Here is a 16,276-nt window from a genome sequence, read left to right on the forward strand (position 1 = left end):
TTCTCTGGGTTCTCTTCAGCCCCCGCTGCCAGCAAGCTCACTCAGCCTCTGGTGGTAGCACCTCACACTCCTCCCCTAGCTCTTCTCCAGCGACACTGGCCTCCCCGCTGCCCAGTGCGTGCCAGCCCCAGAGCCTTTACCCATGGGGTGTGGTCTGCCTGGAACCCGGTCTCCTAGAGCCCACGGGCCCCCTCCCCACCTCACTCCCTGCAGGTTTTTCTTCAGATGTCGCTCCACCCGCCAGACCACCCCGACCCTTCTCGCATCCTGCTCCATTTTTCTTCCTAACCCTATTGCCAGCTGATGTTACACCTTTATTGAGATGTTCCTGTGAGTCTGCCCAACCCCAATGTTGGCTGAAGGCGCGCAGGGACTTGGCTTTGTTCGCTGTAGTAGTATCAGTGCCTGGAACCTAATAGATCCTTAGGAAATACTTGTTGAGGGGCGCCTGGGTGGCTCAGTGGGTTGGGCTGCTGCCTTCAGCTCAGGTCATGATCTCAGGGTCCTGAGATCGAGCCCCACATTAGGCTCTCTGCTCAGCAGGGAGCCTGCTTCCGTTCCTCTCTCTCTGCCTGCTTCTCTGCCTACTTATGATCTCTCACTGTCAAATAAATAAATAAAATCTTTAAAAGAAAAAAAATAAAAAAGGAAATACTTGTTGACGAATGAAGGAATCTGCTTTACATTTTAAGAAGGTCACTCTAGCCACCCTGCCAGCTGTGACTGGGAAGGGGTAAAACAATTAGGATGTTGCTTCTTTTTTTTTTTTTTTTTAGAACATTTTTTAAAGATTTGTATTTATTTATTTGACACAGAGAGAGAGAGAACAAGCAAGGAGAGCAACAGAGAGAGAGGGAAAGGGAGAAGCAGGCTCCCCGCTGAGCAGAGAGCCTGATGTGGGGCTCGATCCCAGGACCCTGGGATCATGACCTGAGCCAGAGGCAGATACTTAATGGACTGAGCCACCCACCCAGGCACCCCAGGACGCTGTTTCTGATGCTGGGGACCTGCGTAGGAGTGGCAGCCGCATGTGGTGTAGGGAGACACTAAGAATTTGGAGGACAAAAAAGTAGCATGAGAGGACCTCTGTCGGAAGGTAAATGTTATGGTCTGTAAAGTTCTGGAAAGTTCATAAGGCGGAAAAGGCATGCAGGTTGAAATGTGTTTGTATGTGGATGTTTATTGGTTTTTGTTACTGAAAGCAGCCCTAAAGCAATGTTAAATATTGATGATTGATAATACATCTGTTTGGATTCTCTGATGTGTCTATGTTCACAGTTCATTCAAGAAGCAGGGTTTTGGATAGGAGAGTGGGTAATTTCCTGCAGGGCACGTGAAAATGGGCTCACCCGAGAACCCCAGCTCTTGTGGACAGCCAGCTGTGAGTCCCCGTGTGTGCCCAGTCCAGGGTGGGGAAGTTGGCAGCTTCTGCAACTCTTGTCAGCTCTGACTGTCAAGTGATTGCCGCTTCCTGTACCCAGCCCTGTGGTTAGGTTCTGGAAGGTGCCCTGTTTTCCCTGACGAATGCTGACAGATACTTCAGACATTTGCTTGCTTTCTTTCTTTCTTTCTTTCTTTCTTTTTTTTTTTTTGCCTTCTGTGGACATTGCTTATCACTCTGACCCTGTCGCCTGTCATTCCCATTCACTGGATTTAAGGATAGGAGGACCCTTTGGATTTGCCTGGATTCCTGGGAGAAGAGGAAAAAAAAAATTTTTTTTTCTGGTCTTCATTAGTGTTTAATTAAAAGCTTGCTTCCCCTAGCTCTTTGGCTGTGTCCGGGCTTTTTAAAATTCTGCAAGCACAGACAATATAAAGAGAATCTGACCCTTTGAGTTATAAGAGCTGGTGATTGTGTCTAATTATCAACCTCAAATAATGACAGAATCATAATCCCCAGCACAAAAAGTAATACTAGGAATTTCCCAAATAATTCCTTAAGACAAAGTACACTTACTTTTAATAGTCTAATGCCAGTTTTTAAATGAAATTATTATTTAAGTTAACAATTTGGTCAGGATATAAAGAATCCTAACTCTCAACGCATATTTAAATTTATGGGGTTCTTTCTTCCCAAAGGTTTTTATATATTAATATTCTAGGTCTCCATGCCAGAAATAGTTCTAGCCAAGCTCATAAGATTTTGCTCTCAAATACCTTTTGGAAATGCTTTTTTTTTTTTTTTAAGTGAATGTGTTTTTCCTTTAATAAACTTCAGAAGCCAACTCCCAAGTTTCAAAAAAAAATTTTTTTTTGAGATGTTAGTGCCAGAGTCTGAACAGTATCCTTTATTTACAACCAAACTGGATCAGTTCAGGGTTTTTTTCAGGCTCTTACACTACATAGGTGACAAATACAAAACTTTGCCATACCTTTATGCTGTATATTGTATATCTTAAGCAAATCAAATTTAATTATGGTCTTTCCATCCTTTTCTTTTTTCTCCTGACTTTTTTCTTTCTGTATATTTTCTCAGAGCTAACTAGGTCATGTTTTAAAGATATGAATAATTTATTACATATATATATATATGTAGGTGTTTGAGTACAAATATACAAATAAATGTATAAATACATATGCACAGATATATGTATAAATATATGACTATATCTGAAGTTTTCCTGAATAGGAAAACCATGAACCCACATATTCACCAAACATAACTTTTACCTTTCCCCCCAATCTTCAATGCCACTTTTTTAAAAGATTTCTTTTATTCATTTGAGAGAGAGACAGGGTCAGCACAAGCAGGGGAAAAGGCAGAAAGAGAGGGAGAAGCAGGCTCCCTGCTGAGCAAGGAGCCCAATGTGGGGCTCGATCCCAGGACCTCGAGTTCATGATCTGAGCCAAAGGCAGACACCCAACTGACTGAGCCACCCAGGTGCCCTCAACATCACTTTTAAAGTTAGGTTATGACCCTGAAACAATTGCTCAGTATCAATAATATGGTTAAGTTCCATAATGGATGGTATTTCTTAGGAAGTTGCTGTCAGTTTTAAGTTTAAGGCATGGGAAGTTGTTATCCATTTTGATGAAGTTCAGCAAGTGAAAATTAGTGAACAATGTCACTTGTTTCCACTGGCTTAAAGAGAACAAACTAGTGAACCGGAGAGCTGCCTGCGTGCCGAAGGGCCTGTATCACCTTCCGGCTCGGCTCCCCTGCCTGTGAAATGGGGCCATGGCATGTTGCCACAATGGGGGGGACTGAGGATTTCAGTAAGGAGCAGTAATGCAAGTCGCTCACAATGTGGTGCTGGCCCACTCTCCTCCTTCCCCAGCAACCACCCACCCTGTGCAAGACCAGGTGGGTAGTTACAGGCAGGAGGAGGGGATGATGAGAAACACCCACGAGGCACTCCTGGGTGGCTCAGTCGGTTAAGCGTCTGCCTTCAGCTCAGGTCATGATCTCAGGGTCCTGGGATCGAGCCCCACATCGGACTCTCTGCTCAGCAGGGAGTCTGCTTCTCCCGCTCCCTCTGCCTGCCTCTCTGCCTACTTTTACTCTCTATCTCTCTATCCAATAAATAAATAAAATCTTCTTTAAAAAAAGAAAGAAAAAGTGAAACACAGATGAAGTGGACGGCAATGCTGTGCCTTCCTATGCCAGAGCAGCTTCATTCATTATTTACGGGTATTTAATGACATCTGTCTGTTTTAATAGACCTTGTAATGAGATGAAAGGCTTTATCTGTTTCCTTTGAGAGATATACACATATCCTTTGGGAGCTGAGGATGTTGGAGTCAGATGGATGAGAGCCCTGATCCTGTGCCTCATCCCTGACTCACAGTGTGGCCCAGGGCATGATGCCAGATGCCTTTGAACCTCAGTCTTGTCATCTATGAAATGGGGACATGATACCTCCTAGTATTGTTGGCGGGTTTAAATGGGAGAGTGCTGTGGGACTTCTCAGCCCCACACCTAGGGTGTGACAAGAACTCAATAAAATATCGCTTAAGGAAAAGACCCAACCACTAAAATAGACAGAAAAGACAAGAACAAACATGCTAGAAATGGGATGCTCTTTTCTTCTCTGTCTCGGTAAATTTACCTAAAATAAGGTAAGCTGCTACAACTTTTTGGAGGGAAGTTTAGTGATTGATACCCAATCAAAATGTGAGAGGTGTGCCCTCTCTGACCAAACACTTCTGCTTTAGAAAGTCATCCTAAGAATATTCTCACATAATGGTGTATGTGCAAGATTTTCATTGTACCATTATTTGAAATAGAAACCCCCTGGGAGACGTGAATAGGAGAATGCATGATACAATGATAATTCCTTTGTTTCATGGCATCCCATGAGATCGGGAGGAAGAACGAAGTAGAGCTATAGATCACAGCTTCCCCAGATTGTCGGGGAGATAATTTTGAGTAAAAATAACAGCACAAGACACGAGAGGAGAGTGTGTGTGTGTGTGTGTGTGTGTGTGTGTGTGTGTGTGTGTCTGGAGAGAGGAGAGAGAGAAAGAGAAACAGATAGAAACATTACCCAAGAAATGTGTCTATCTATTCCTTTCCATGGAAGAACAGGGCTGGAAAGACCTACACCAAACCCTTAATACTCTTTACCCCTGGGAAATGTAAGTGGTTGAAGGGAGAGTTTTCCACTTCTTTTACTTTCATAATTCTGAATTTAAATTTTTTAGAGCAAGGCTTTATGTAATTTTTGTACTTTGTAAAATTTCCTACTTAACCCCGTTGAACCAGGCTATTGTGAAAAGTGCTTCTGGGGAACAGGGATCTGTCCCACTTAACCGTGTGTCACTGCTCCCAGAATGACTTATGGCCCCCCCAAGTGTTGGTCTTGTACGTCCCTTTAATAATGATTACTAACCATTATTGATGTGGTTACTATTGAATAAAATCCAATATCTGTACTCATTTAAATGAGTACCATGGAGTTTTTTCATCATTAAATTAACCAAAGTCCGTAAGTATAATTGTTATAGAAATGCACGGCTTATTTTTTAAGTAATTTGTTTATTTAATAATTATTTATTAATATAAATTAATATTTATTGATTATTTATTTATATGAGAGCTAGAACATGAGCAGAGGAAGGAGCAGAGCAGAAAGGATAGGGAAACTCAAGCAGGCTCTGCACTGAGCACAGAGCCCAACATGGGGCCCTGTCTCAGGACCCTGAGATCACGACCTGAGCTGAAACCAAGAGTTGGACACTCAACTGACTGAGCCAGCCAGGTACCCCAAAATGCGTGGCTTAAAAGTGAAGGTACTTTTTCAGTGGTAAATATTCATGAGATTTTTTAAAATGTATATTTAAAATACATATTATATTAATACATACATATTATATTAATATTTTTTACAAAGGTGAGAGCATCATATATACATCTTATCTTAAAATATATTTATTTACTTACATATTTAGATACTGATCTCTCATTGCTTTTGGTAACTGTTGTATATTCAATGGTACAACTGTACCATAATTACTTTCATGAATCCCCTATTAGTGGGCATTTAGGTTATTTCCAATTCTCATTAAGACAGTGCTATAGTGAACATCTTTGTATAAAAAACATTTGTGGAAGAATTTCTGTAAGATAAATACCTTATGAGGAAGGAATTTGGATTTCCAAAAAGGTTGTAGCGATTTATCCTACTGTTGAAGGAACAAGAGCCCTTCTTTTTTTCCATACCCTAACCAATAACTTTTGATTTATGCCATTCTCCTAGCCAAAAATTTATCTCTCATACCTTTTTAAAATTTTATTTCATTTATTAGTGGAGCTCTCCAATTTTCATAACGTTCTTAAGGGCCATAATGCTCAGAACACTGGGATTGTTCTTGCCTGAGAACATCGGGAGAAACACATTCTGCATTTTAATACAGAATCAAATGGTTTTCATGTTCAAAGCCAGACTTGAGAGCAAATTTTTGTGCTTTAGAAAAGGTTTGTCATCTCGGAGTGATATGGAATCTTCTGTAGAATTAAAATAAATCTAAGGTGCCTCGTTAGCGCAGTAGGTAGCGCGTCAGTCTCATAAAATAAGTCTATGTACAGAATTGCCGATTAAAATCCAAGTATCATAAAGATAAGTTGTCGTTCAGCCTCTCCATCATGCCCTACAGTCTGAAGATTCAGAAATAGCAGGGAATACGTCTTCCTTTTTACATTTGCTCTATGTTTGTGACATACTATGGTTTCCCTGTTCACTCTCGAGTGGATTTCAGCAATTTTGTTTTATCTCTTCTGTAAATGTTCTCTACTTCATTTAGAGAAGCTGGAAAAGGGCTCGCCAAAGCTTTTATTTATTTATTTTGTAATAGGGGATAAAGCTTGGGGCAGGAGAACAGAATGATGCACCATCTATTTTCTCTTTCTCATCTTAGATGCCCAAGGCCTTGAAGCTTCTCTGGCCCTCTAAATCCATATTTATTAATTTAAACATAATTTTGCGCCAGTTGAATTGTCTCAATGAGATTTCATAGCCACAAGCGATCATGAAGCTGTCTTTCATCCCATTTTGGGAGCCACCAGAACTGATTACGTAGATGATGGAAACTGCTGGTCCCGTTAATGTCATGTTATTCGAGGGATAATGCCCCGAGAGTGAGGGCAGATTGACCTGCAGATTTGTTTCCATATGGAGTTCCACCAGGGCCGGGCTCACCCGGAGGTAAATTGGAACTGCCCCAGGAAGCCCTTCAAAGAGGGCTTTTGTCATGTTTTAACTGCGCAGCTCTCACGTTGGCGTTCTGCTAGCATATCATCTCCTTCTGGAGGCATCCACCAGGCAAAGGGCAAGAAGGCAGGTCCTGGTGTGGATCTCCTACCATGGCGGCCGAGGAGGCTAGATCTTCCTCTGCCTGCACTCCAGTTCAACTAGAGAAAAGGGCCAGGGCCTCGACCTGGCTCCCAGATACCTGCATGCCCTTGCACTCGGAGTGGAGAGTGGTGTGGGAAACCGGAGGAGGGAAGGAGTGGGGACGGGTGTGGTGAGCGGGAGAAAGGAAGGTTTGAAAGTCAGAACCATCCAGTGGGGAGCCACATAGACATGATGGGTACATGACATGATCCTGGCTGTGTCTGCCCCTGGTGGGTTCTCTTATTTCCTATTTGTTTTCAAAGGCTGCTTCCAAGAGCCACTTTTTTCCTTCTTCTGTCCTGAGAGGCCTGATTTGGTCAGGAATCGATATCACCCTCCATGTAACTTGGGAATATTCTGGTTGGTCCGTCAGCCAGTGCTTCCCAACATCTCTTCAGGTGATACAGTACACAGACGATGATAATGTTGGTGTGGCTCTCAGGGTCAACGTTCTTGAGGCTGCTCAAGGCTCAGGTCACCAGTGCAGGGTCTCGGGCTGCCGTAAGGGCTGAGAGGACCAATAGCTTAGGATAGCGCTTCCCTACTGTTTACAGATTGACTGTGAAACTGTGGTCGAAGGGCTCCATGATGACCTTTTCCTCTTGCCACTGATTGGTTTAGCATAAATATATGAGCCAGGGGGGGGAGCAGTTTGCTGATGCATTTCCTGAAAAGCTCTCTTTACTCTTAAAAAGAGACATGGAAGAAAGAGATGGTCCTTCTCTGGAAGTAGGCATGTGATGCCCAGAAGAGTGACAGTGATATTGTAACCAGGAGGAAATGTTAGCCTGAGGAGAACATGCTGAGTGGAAAAACAGAAGGAACCTGGGACTTTGATGGCATTACTAATAATGTAGACCTCATCAACCTTGGAACAAACCTACCCTTAGATACTGAGATAATGGATCCATGTCATTTTTTAAAAGATTTCTTTCTTTCTTTCTTTCTTTCTTTCTTTCTTTCTTTCTTTCTTTCTTTCTGAGAGATTGAGAGTATGAGCTGGGGGAAGGGCAGAGAGAGAGGGAGAGAATCTCAAGCCAACTTCTCACTGATCTCACAGCCCAAGGTGGGCTCAAGTCATGATCTCATAGTTATGAGATGAGAGGCGGGCTTAGTCTCATGACTCTGAGATCATGAGCCAAAACCAAGATTCGATGGCCCCATCGATCTATATTATGAAAGTTATTCTCACTTTTTTTTATTACCTACTACAATAAGTTTTCTGATGTAATACCTGCTCGGGATTGAAGATCAGGACTTCCAGAAGAGTTGCCCAACCAAAAAAGTGCTTAAAATAAGAAACTTTTGAGGAATGAATGGGAAAAAAATAAGAATGGGAGATTTATTGGCGAAAGGAAAATGTTTAAGTTCAGAGTAAGATGGATAGAAGTAAAAGAAAACTCTTTTTAAAACAGTATTTTCTTTATAAAGTACAGTTTCCTTATTAATATGACAGTAGTCTTGACAATAGTCAAGTAGTCAAGACTACTGACTATTGTCAAGACTACTATTTGCTAACATTGCAGCAAAATATTAGAGAAAGGGAAGGGATTCTAGTTAATAATTGCAAGATGCAAAAGAGTGTACAAGTCGGAAGTCTGAACCTGGAGCCAAGGTGTTTAATTTCAGATCCTCCATTTGCAACTTCTCTGCTGTATGACTTCGTGTAAGTTACTTAACCTCTCTCTGCTTCTGTTTTCGCATCTGTAAAATAAAGATGGGGATAGTAATAGTCCCTACCTCAAGTGTATTTTTGGGTATACATTTATAAATATGGGAACAGGATCCAGTGTATATTAAGTATATATAATATATATATTAAATATTATTATTATTATTATTTACAATTAAATTAAATATTATGATACAGATGATATAGTTATCATCCTAACTTGTACTCAATCCAGATGTTTCTATCACTACAGTTACTGGAGTGGTTACATTAAGAAGATTTATAATACCAGGTGTTAGCAAAGACCTCCTAATTTTCTGGAAAAATTCTACATCTTGGCAGGGCCATGGAGACATAAGTATATACATTTGTGAAAATCGATCAAATTGTTAATACTAAAATATGTATATTTTACTATATAGAAATCATAACACAGTTTTTAAAAATGAAAGAAAAAGCACTAGTGGATGATTTACGGGTTGTGGGTGGTGAATACACAAGTGAATACCTTTTATCCCAGGTAGCAGGAAGATACCAGAGACTTCTAGGGTCATGGCCAAAGGCCCCAGGAGCTGATTCAAGCTCCTTGTTGGCCAAGACTCAACAATTCAAGCATGAGTAAAGGCAGTAGTCTTGATGACTGGCACCTGGATGACTCTGTCGGTTGAGCATCAGATTCTTGATTGTGGCTCAGGTCATGATCTTGGGGTCAGAATATCAAGTCCCACATCAGGCTCCACACTCAGAGGGAAGTCTGCTTGAGATTCTCTCCCCCACTTTTGTCCCACCCCCCATACATGCTCTCTCTCTCTCTTTCTCTCTCTCAAATAAAAATTTAAAAATTAAACACAATGTAATATATTTAAATGCGTGTGTTTATAACTATTTTTAAAAAATATTTTGGCAAATAAATAAAAGATCTTAAAAAAAAAGGGGGGGGGGGCGCCTGGGTGGCTCAGTGGGTTAAGCCTCTACCTTCGGCTCAGGGCATGATCTCAGAGTCCTGGGATCGAGTCCCACATCGGGCTCTCTGCTCAGCAGGGAACCTGCTTCCTTCTCTCTCTCTGCCTGCCTCTCTGCCTACTTGTGATCTCTGTCAAATAAATAAATAAATAATCTTAAAAAAAAATATTTTGGCCACCGTCAGAAGTGCCAACTCGTTATTTTGAAAACTAGTAAGTAAAGAATCAGACATATGCTCTGTGTCTCCTATGATGAATTGCATCACTGGATAACCTATCAGTAGATAAGGGGAAAGGTCTCATTACAGAAATATTCCAGCTAATTAAGTAAAGGGTGACAAAATTAGAAATTCACCATATTGCAACCCTCAATCCATTAAGAGATCTACCCTATTGAACTAACACCACAAAAGAGAAGGCCCTCCTAATGAAAGAACACAGGTGCTAACTGTGAGACAATCTTGTAAAAGAATATCCAACTGGACTCTGATTGAACCCTCAGATTCGACCAACTTGTAAGAAATACAGTGGACAGAGGACCATGTTTAATGACACCATAGACATGTAATCAGCAAAACTCAGATGGTGGAATGAATGTACAGGACGAGCAGTCTAGCTTCCTCAATAAATAAATTGCAGTGAGAGAGAAAAGAGAAAATGAGCAAGACGGGTAGAAGGAGAACCTATAGATGAATAGAGACACAAGAGAAAGAGTGACAAAAGGCAAAGTGTGGATCTTTTTCACATCAACGTTCAAACCTGAAAAAAACACATTAACAACATAGTTGGAAATTGGAGCCCTAATTGGAAATGTGATGATATGAAGGAATATTTTTAGATATATATCTATAGATAGAGATAGAGACTTTCTTAGGTCATTGGCACTATGCTTTTTAAAAGAGTCCGTATCTTTTGTATTGAAATATTTACAGATGAAATTATTTGAATGCTTAGATTTGCTTCACAGCAAAAGGACAGAAGGACAGAAAATGGGTGAGAATATCAACGAAACAAGACTAGCTGTGTGTTCATGCCTGTTAAAACTGGGTGAGGGACACATATGGGTTCATTGACCCAATCTGTCACTTTTTGTAAGTGCTTGAAATTTTCCACCAAAAAAAAAGTTTGGTTTTGTTTTGTTTTTTAAAGACATGCAAAGGGAGAAGGAAAGGGGAAAACAAAACAAAACAGCAGATTGTGCAGAAATACAGGAAGGAAACCCAGCAGCATGCCTGAACATTCACTCCTGCATGCATTTCTCATGGTCTCGAGCAGCCAAATGGAAAGGCTGTGTTTAAAAATGTAAGCCCCCCCCGGGGGGGGGGGTGGCTCAGTGGGTTAAAGCCTCTGCCTTCGGCTCAGGTCATGATCCCGGGGTCCTGGGATGGAGCCCCACGTTGGGCTCTCTGCTCCGCAGGGAGCCTGCTTCCTCCCCTCTCTCTCTGCCTGCCTCTCTGCCTGCTTGTGATTTCCCTCTCTGTGTCAAATAAATAAAATCTTTAAAAAAAAAAAAAAAAAGACCATAAGCCCCGGGTTTGAATCCTGTTCTATACCCAACTCGGGGTGGGAGAGGGGGTGCCAGACTCCCTAGGGCCCAGTTTCTCCTTTGTCAGAGGGAGAGGAACTAGTCCCCACTTCAGAGGGTCGCTGTCAGAATGAAAGAAGATAATCTTCATCGAGCCTGGGACCTAGTATCTGGTACCAATCAGCACTCAGTAAATGTGGGCTCTGGGTTATTATTGCATTGAATGGAGTCTTTAAAATGAGAACATTAGACAGAAATGAATACATACACTTTCCATGGATGTTGGAGCCTTTTGGATGACCTCTGAACTTCAAAGGCCTTTTTCGGTTTCTTTTTCCAAGCACAGAGATAAGATCAGATTTTTGCAGTATTTATGTCCATCTCCTGAAACACTGCATGTGCCTTGTGGTGATACCCTGGGAGAAGTCACCAAAAGTGACAGACATTGCTTACCTTTCTCCCTACGTTTTTTTCACCTCTGTTTTTCCATTTATGGGTAAAGAAAGCAAGAGAATCTGGCTAGAGCAAGACACTTCCCTCTTTTTCTTCCTGGAGGGGAACATGAGTAATGGACTTTTCCATCAGGGTTGTTTTTCCTGGACGTGGTGTCCCCCACTCCAACGGCTACAACATGTGATGCTGAAGGAGACCTTAAATAAACTTCAAATGTTCCTTATCGGGCAGCGATGCTGTCCCAGCTTCTAATAAATTATATAAGTTATGAAGGCGTTTTCTGTGTTCGGTGCTCTTCCTTTGGAAACAGAAGTTCTATTCATTCACGGGATTAGGTGAAAGTTTGCCGTGTGCTGTATGTTACATAGCCTTGAACCGGGCAGAGAAGGAGCCATGTGGCTGGCTCTTTCATCCCTTCCCAGAAGCTCGCCCTCACCAGCACCCTCCATTTTTCTTTATTACGTCCTCCTGCCTTCTTGAAACAGGGGTCTTTCCCTCATCTGAAACTACCTTTATTTATCCATGTAGGTGGTTTTTTTTTTTTTTAATTTCTTGTGCCTCATGGATGTCTCTCCTTTTCACCCCCTGCACCCCCAACACCTAGCCCAGTACCCAGAGAACCAGCTCCAGAACCAGGCTATGATTTGTAAGTCCTAGTGCTAAAAAGAAATGGGCGGGGGGGGCTCCCTGTATTAGGAATTACAAGACAGCAGAGAATGACCTCAAGCCTGGGCCATTTCCGAGCATGGGCTCCTGGAGAATTACACTGGTCTTACGCTGGCATCTAATAGGCACCCAAAACATAGTTATTGAAGAGAAAGCAAATCTAAGAAACACCAGGTCTCCAAAGAGCTCTGATATACAATTTGATAAGATATTAAGAACAGAAACCGGCACGTGTGTGAAAGGGACACATGATTTTTCAACCGCAGGGCTGGCCATGAGGTTAAAAATATAATGATCACTCTGCTCTCCTTGTGAAACCCCAATCTAGGCTGTAAATCCCTGACTTCCTTCGCAGGTGCTTCGTGAGTATCTGGGCTGACCTGAATTAAGTTCTAGGGGAGGAAGGAGAGCAGGATGAGGAGTGGTGAAGGAAAAACACACCTTTCTTGAGTGCAGGTCTCACTGAATTTAGGAGATGAGCTGGCCGTCGAGGTCGCCCTCTTGGTTGATGACAGATGGTTCAGAGCGAGGCTCAGCCGTCAGAGTTTTAGAAAACCAGTACCTCGTCTGTGATGGGCTGTGGGGGTGTGTCTGGCATTCATTAGGAACATAAAGTGTTCTGTGATCTTTTGGGGGAAGCTCTTCACAGCAATTGCTAAGACTCTCTATGCCTTTGAAAATCAAGACTGCGCTACTGTATAGTTTTCCTTAAACTAGTGGACGTATTTCCCGGGTCCTGCTTGCAGCAGTGGTAGAAATCCCCACCGAGTCACCAGCATGCTTGTCCGGGCTCACCAGTTAGTTATCTGGTCATGTGATGGTGTCACAGTTTGATTTTGTGGACGTCATTTCACATATGTTCTTATGTCACCGGGACCTATTCCAGAGTATAATTTCCTTTCTGCTGGGACTCCTTTCCAGGGCTCCCTAAAGTGGTTCATCCCTGCCCACTGTCTGGCTGCCTGGCCATTGGGAAGATTTGTTTCAAGTTGGATGGGGGTGAGCTTTGCTGCTTTTCCTGTTTGGGCCTTGGAATTCCAGTTTTCTAGGGCCAGCGCCTAATTGATTCACAGAACTTCTGTCTGATACCTGAGTACTGCGGGATAATTCCCTAAGATGGAATCCCTGGCACCTAGACCGCCATGTGATTTGCACCCAGAGCCCCCCAAGCTCCACAATTCTGGGTTGATAAGCAACCCCCGCCCATGGTGGAGCAGTGTTAGTGGTATCTGATATTGCTATCCGTCCTCCCACAAATGGATGTGTTTTGTTTGCTACTGATTTCATTTTTTCAATTTTTAAAATTTTTTTTAATTTAAATTTGATTAATGAACATATCATCTATAATTGGTCTCAGAGGTAGAGATCAGTGAATTCTTTAAAAAAAAAATTAAAACTAGCTTGAGCACAAGTGGGAGTTAGAGTGACGCAGACATCTTCGGAGTCTGTCTCCCACTCTTCTGCCCAGTGTGAAATACTCCAGTAGCCCCAGACTCATTGCAGGAGCCTTATAATTCTAGAACAAAGCCAAACACACTTCTATGATCCCTATAACTGAGGACTATGGGGTAGAGGGTTTTGGGGTTTTTTTGTTTTGTTTTTTTCATTATTTCTGAATCATGTGTTCGTTGCATGATGGGAGGGGGCGATTAAAACAGAGATCTGTGATAAGGAAGAGATGAATCAGACTCTGAACAGGCAAAACCAACAGACACTCCGACAGTCTTCTCATTTTAACCCTCTCACATGCTCTCATGGCCATAACCTGGCCTTGCCCCTGCCCTCTATTTAGAATGCCAGCCTTCTCTTGGCCCTTCAAGTTGGCCTGGCCTCCAGGGTTCAGCCTGTCCTGTTGCCTCTGTTCTGAAACTGGTCATCAAAACTCTGACTGTCCTTCAACATGAGAAACTTCTCCCCATACAGCTGGCAATGTCCCATTGATTCTCTCAGGAGACTCTCCAGCCCAGAGAGACAAGCTGCCATTTCTGGAGTTGTTACTACCATCTAGACACAAATAGAAGGTTCCCCAAAATATAAAGTAATTCTCCATTTTCCCAGTAAGAAGATTCAATACACATGTTTGGGGCTAACTTGAATACATACAAATACATACAAATTTAGGAATGCAGATTACATAGTGGAATATCTCCTTTTAGGATTACAGATCATGTGGCTCTATAGATTGAAAATTTGAGTGGTTTTTTTCCAGCCCCTTCCCCTGTGCATTGGCCCTGAGACAGAAGCCCGTCTTCGACTTGTCCTCCTAGCTATCCCAACCACATCTTCACTCTGGCCTCCGACATTCGAGCAACAGCACTTTTTTGAATCACCATAGGTGATATTTCACTGGGAAAATGATTGCGTGACATTTTTCCCTTCTCCCATCCATCCTGTAAGTGCACATGCGTGGTCTCCCGGCATAACCACCTGCTGCGTGAACTTTTACTTTTTTAAAAAAATATTTATGTATTGGGGCGCCTGGGTGGCTCAGTGGGTTAAGCCGCTGCCTTTGGCTCAGGTCATGATCTCGGGGTCCCGGGATCGAGTCCCGCATCGGGCTCTCTGCTCAGCAGGGAGCCTGCGTCCTCCTCTCTCTCTCTCTGCCTGCCTCTCTGCCTGCTTGTGATCTCTCTCTGTCAAATAAATAAATAAAATCTTAAAAATATATATATTTATTTATTTTAGAAATCATGTAAGTAGGGGAAAGGGCAGAGAGAGAGAGAGAGAGAGAGAATCTGCAGCAGACTCCCCACTGAGTGCACAGCCCAGCATGGGGCTCCTCTCATGACCCCAAGGTCATGACCTGAGCCAAAATCAAGAGTTGGACGCTGAACCCACTGAGCTACCCAGGCACCCCTGCATAGCCTTTTAAAGTGATATATAGGGGCACCTGGGTGGCTCAGTCGTTAAGTGTCTGCCTTTGGCTCAGGTCATGATCCCGGAGTCTTGGGATCGAGCCCCGTATGCGGCTCCCTCCTCAGTGGGAAGCCTGCTTCTCCCTCTCCCACTCCCCTTGCTTGCATTCTCAGCCCCTCCAGTTGTGAGGTCACACACCCACAAATAATGACTGAGTCTATATTGAATTCTTTGCCACCTTTTCCATTGATTTTATCAAGTGAGCTGAATAAGCATCCAAACTTGGCATTGATCGAGGTTGTTTTATGCTATTGTGTCTTCCCAGACTGTGTATTGTGGTTCAAAGTAATCAGAGTCTTTGAAAGGACTTCAAGGTAAAGCCACTCCCTCACTGCTCAGGGGTAAGATTTTTTTTTTTTTTTTTTTTTTTTTTTTTGGTAGAGGGATGTGGGGAAGACTTCCTCATTAAATACATGTGCTATATGCCTGTCTACCAAGCAAATTCTTTGTGTTCTGTATGAATAATTTCATTTAATTCCTCCAACACGCCTAATAAGATGGGGATTTTTATTTCCACCTTACTAAAGAGGAAACGGATTTTCAGAGAGGTCGAGTAACTTTCCCAAGGACAAACAGCTAGAAAACCCCAGGTTTGACTCTAGAATTCACATCCTTAACCGTACCACTTGCCCAAAATTTCAGAAGCTTCTTTCTTTTTTTTTTTTTTTTTTTAGATGGAGCATGGTACTATGTCACAAGCTCTTACTTAACCATTCTAAAAATAACACAGGTTTATTATTTTTCCTGGATTCTGTATATTTTTCTTTCTGTCCCACCTCGGAGTATAACACACTGCTATTATTCCCTACCCATTCAGGAATTTCAATAGTAATGCTTCTGTTCAATGCAAATGATGAAATAGATACATTTTTGAGACCATAGCCATCCTGCCAAGATTTTTTTTGTTTGTGACTGGCATCTCTGCTCTCGATTGATGGTTCTGAGGCTGCCTCATGGAATTCTGAGTGTCTTTCTGAGTATAAAAGCTAGGGGCATGAAATGGGTGTGGGGACACAGTTGAGTTCAGTATTCCTTCTGGGCGTATGCATTCGGTCGCCTGCCTTGTGCAGGATATATACAGACTGAAGTGCCAAAATTGACCTGTGGAGTTTCGATCACTTAGCCCATAGCTGAATAATGATCCATCCCACGTCACGCATCATCGGTGAAGTTTAGAGAACAGTAAACAACGTTCCACCATGTGTTTCAGAGATGTAATGAAGAGAAATTTTAGGTAGCCAAAAGAAAT

General features: G+C 42.4%; 1 protein-coding gene and 1 long non-coding RNA gene across 7 annotated transcripts in view; one reads left to right on the forward strand and one right to left on the reverse strand.

Moving 5' to 3' along the window:
* Nucleotides 1-16,276, forward strand: part of FRMD4B (FERM domain containing 4B) — a 323,042-nt gene that overhangs the window by 160,112 nt on the left and 146,654 nt on the right. The window contains exon 2 of one of the 6 annotated variants that reach the window (XM_082691214.1): nucleotides 15,293-15,368. The exons of 4 other annotated variants lie outside the window; for them this stretch is intronic. The gene's annotated coding sequence lies outside the window, so the exon portion shown is untranslated. The remainder of the gene's footprint in view (nucleotides 1-15,292; nucleotides 15,369-16,276) is intronic. One more of the 6 variants, XM_082691215.1, reaches the window with a different exon arrangement.
* LOC309842935 lies at nucleotides 8,433-9,207 on the reverse strand. Its single transcript, XR_014299861.1, has 2 exons — nucleotides 9,014-9,207; nucleotides 8,433-8,537 (listed from the first exon to the last, which is right to left on the reverse strand). It is a non-coding gene; the product is annotated as an uncharacterized lncRNA (long non-coding RNA).

The sequence above is a fragment of the Mustela nivalis genome, assembly GCF_964662115.1.
Source record: "Mustela nivalis genome assembly, chromosome: 1".
Taxonomy (NCBI): domain Eukaryota; kingdom Metazoa; phylum Chordata; class Mammalia; order Carnivora; family Mustelidae; genus Mustela; species Mustela nivalis.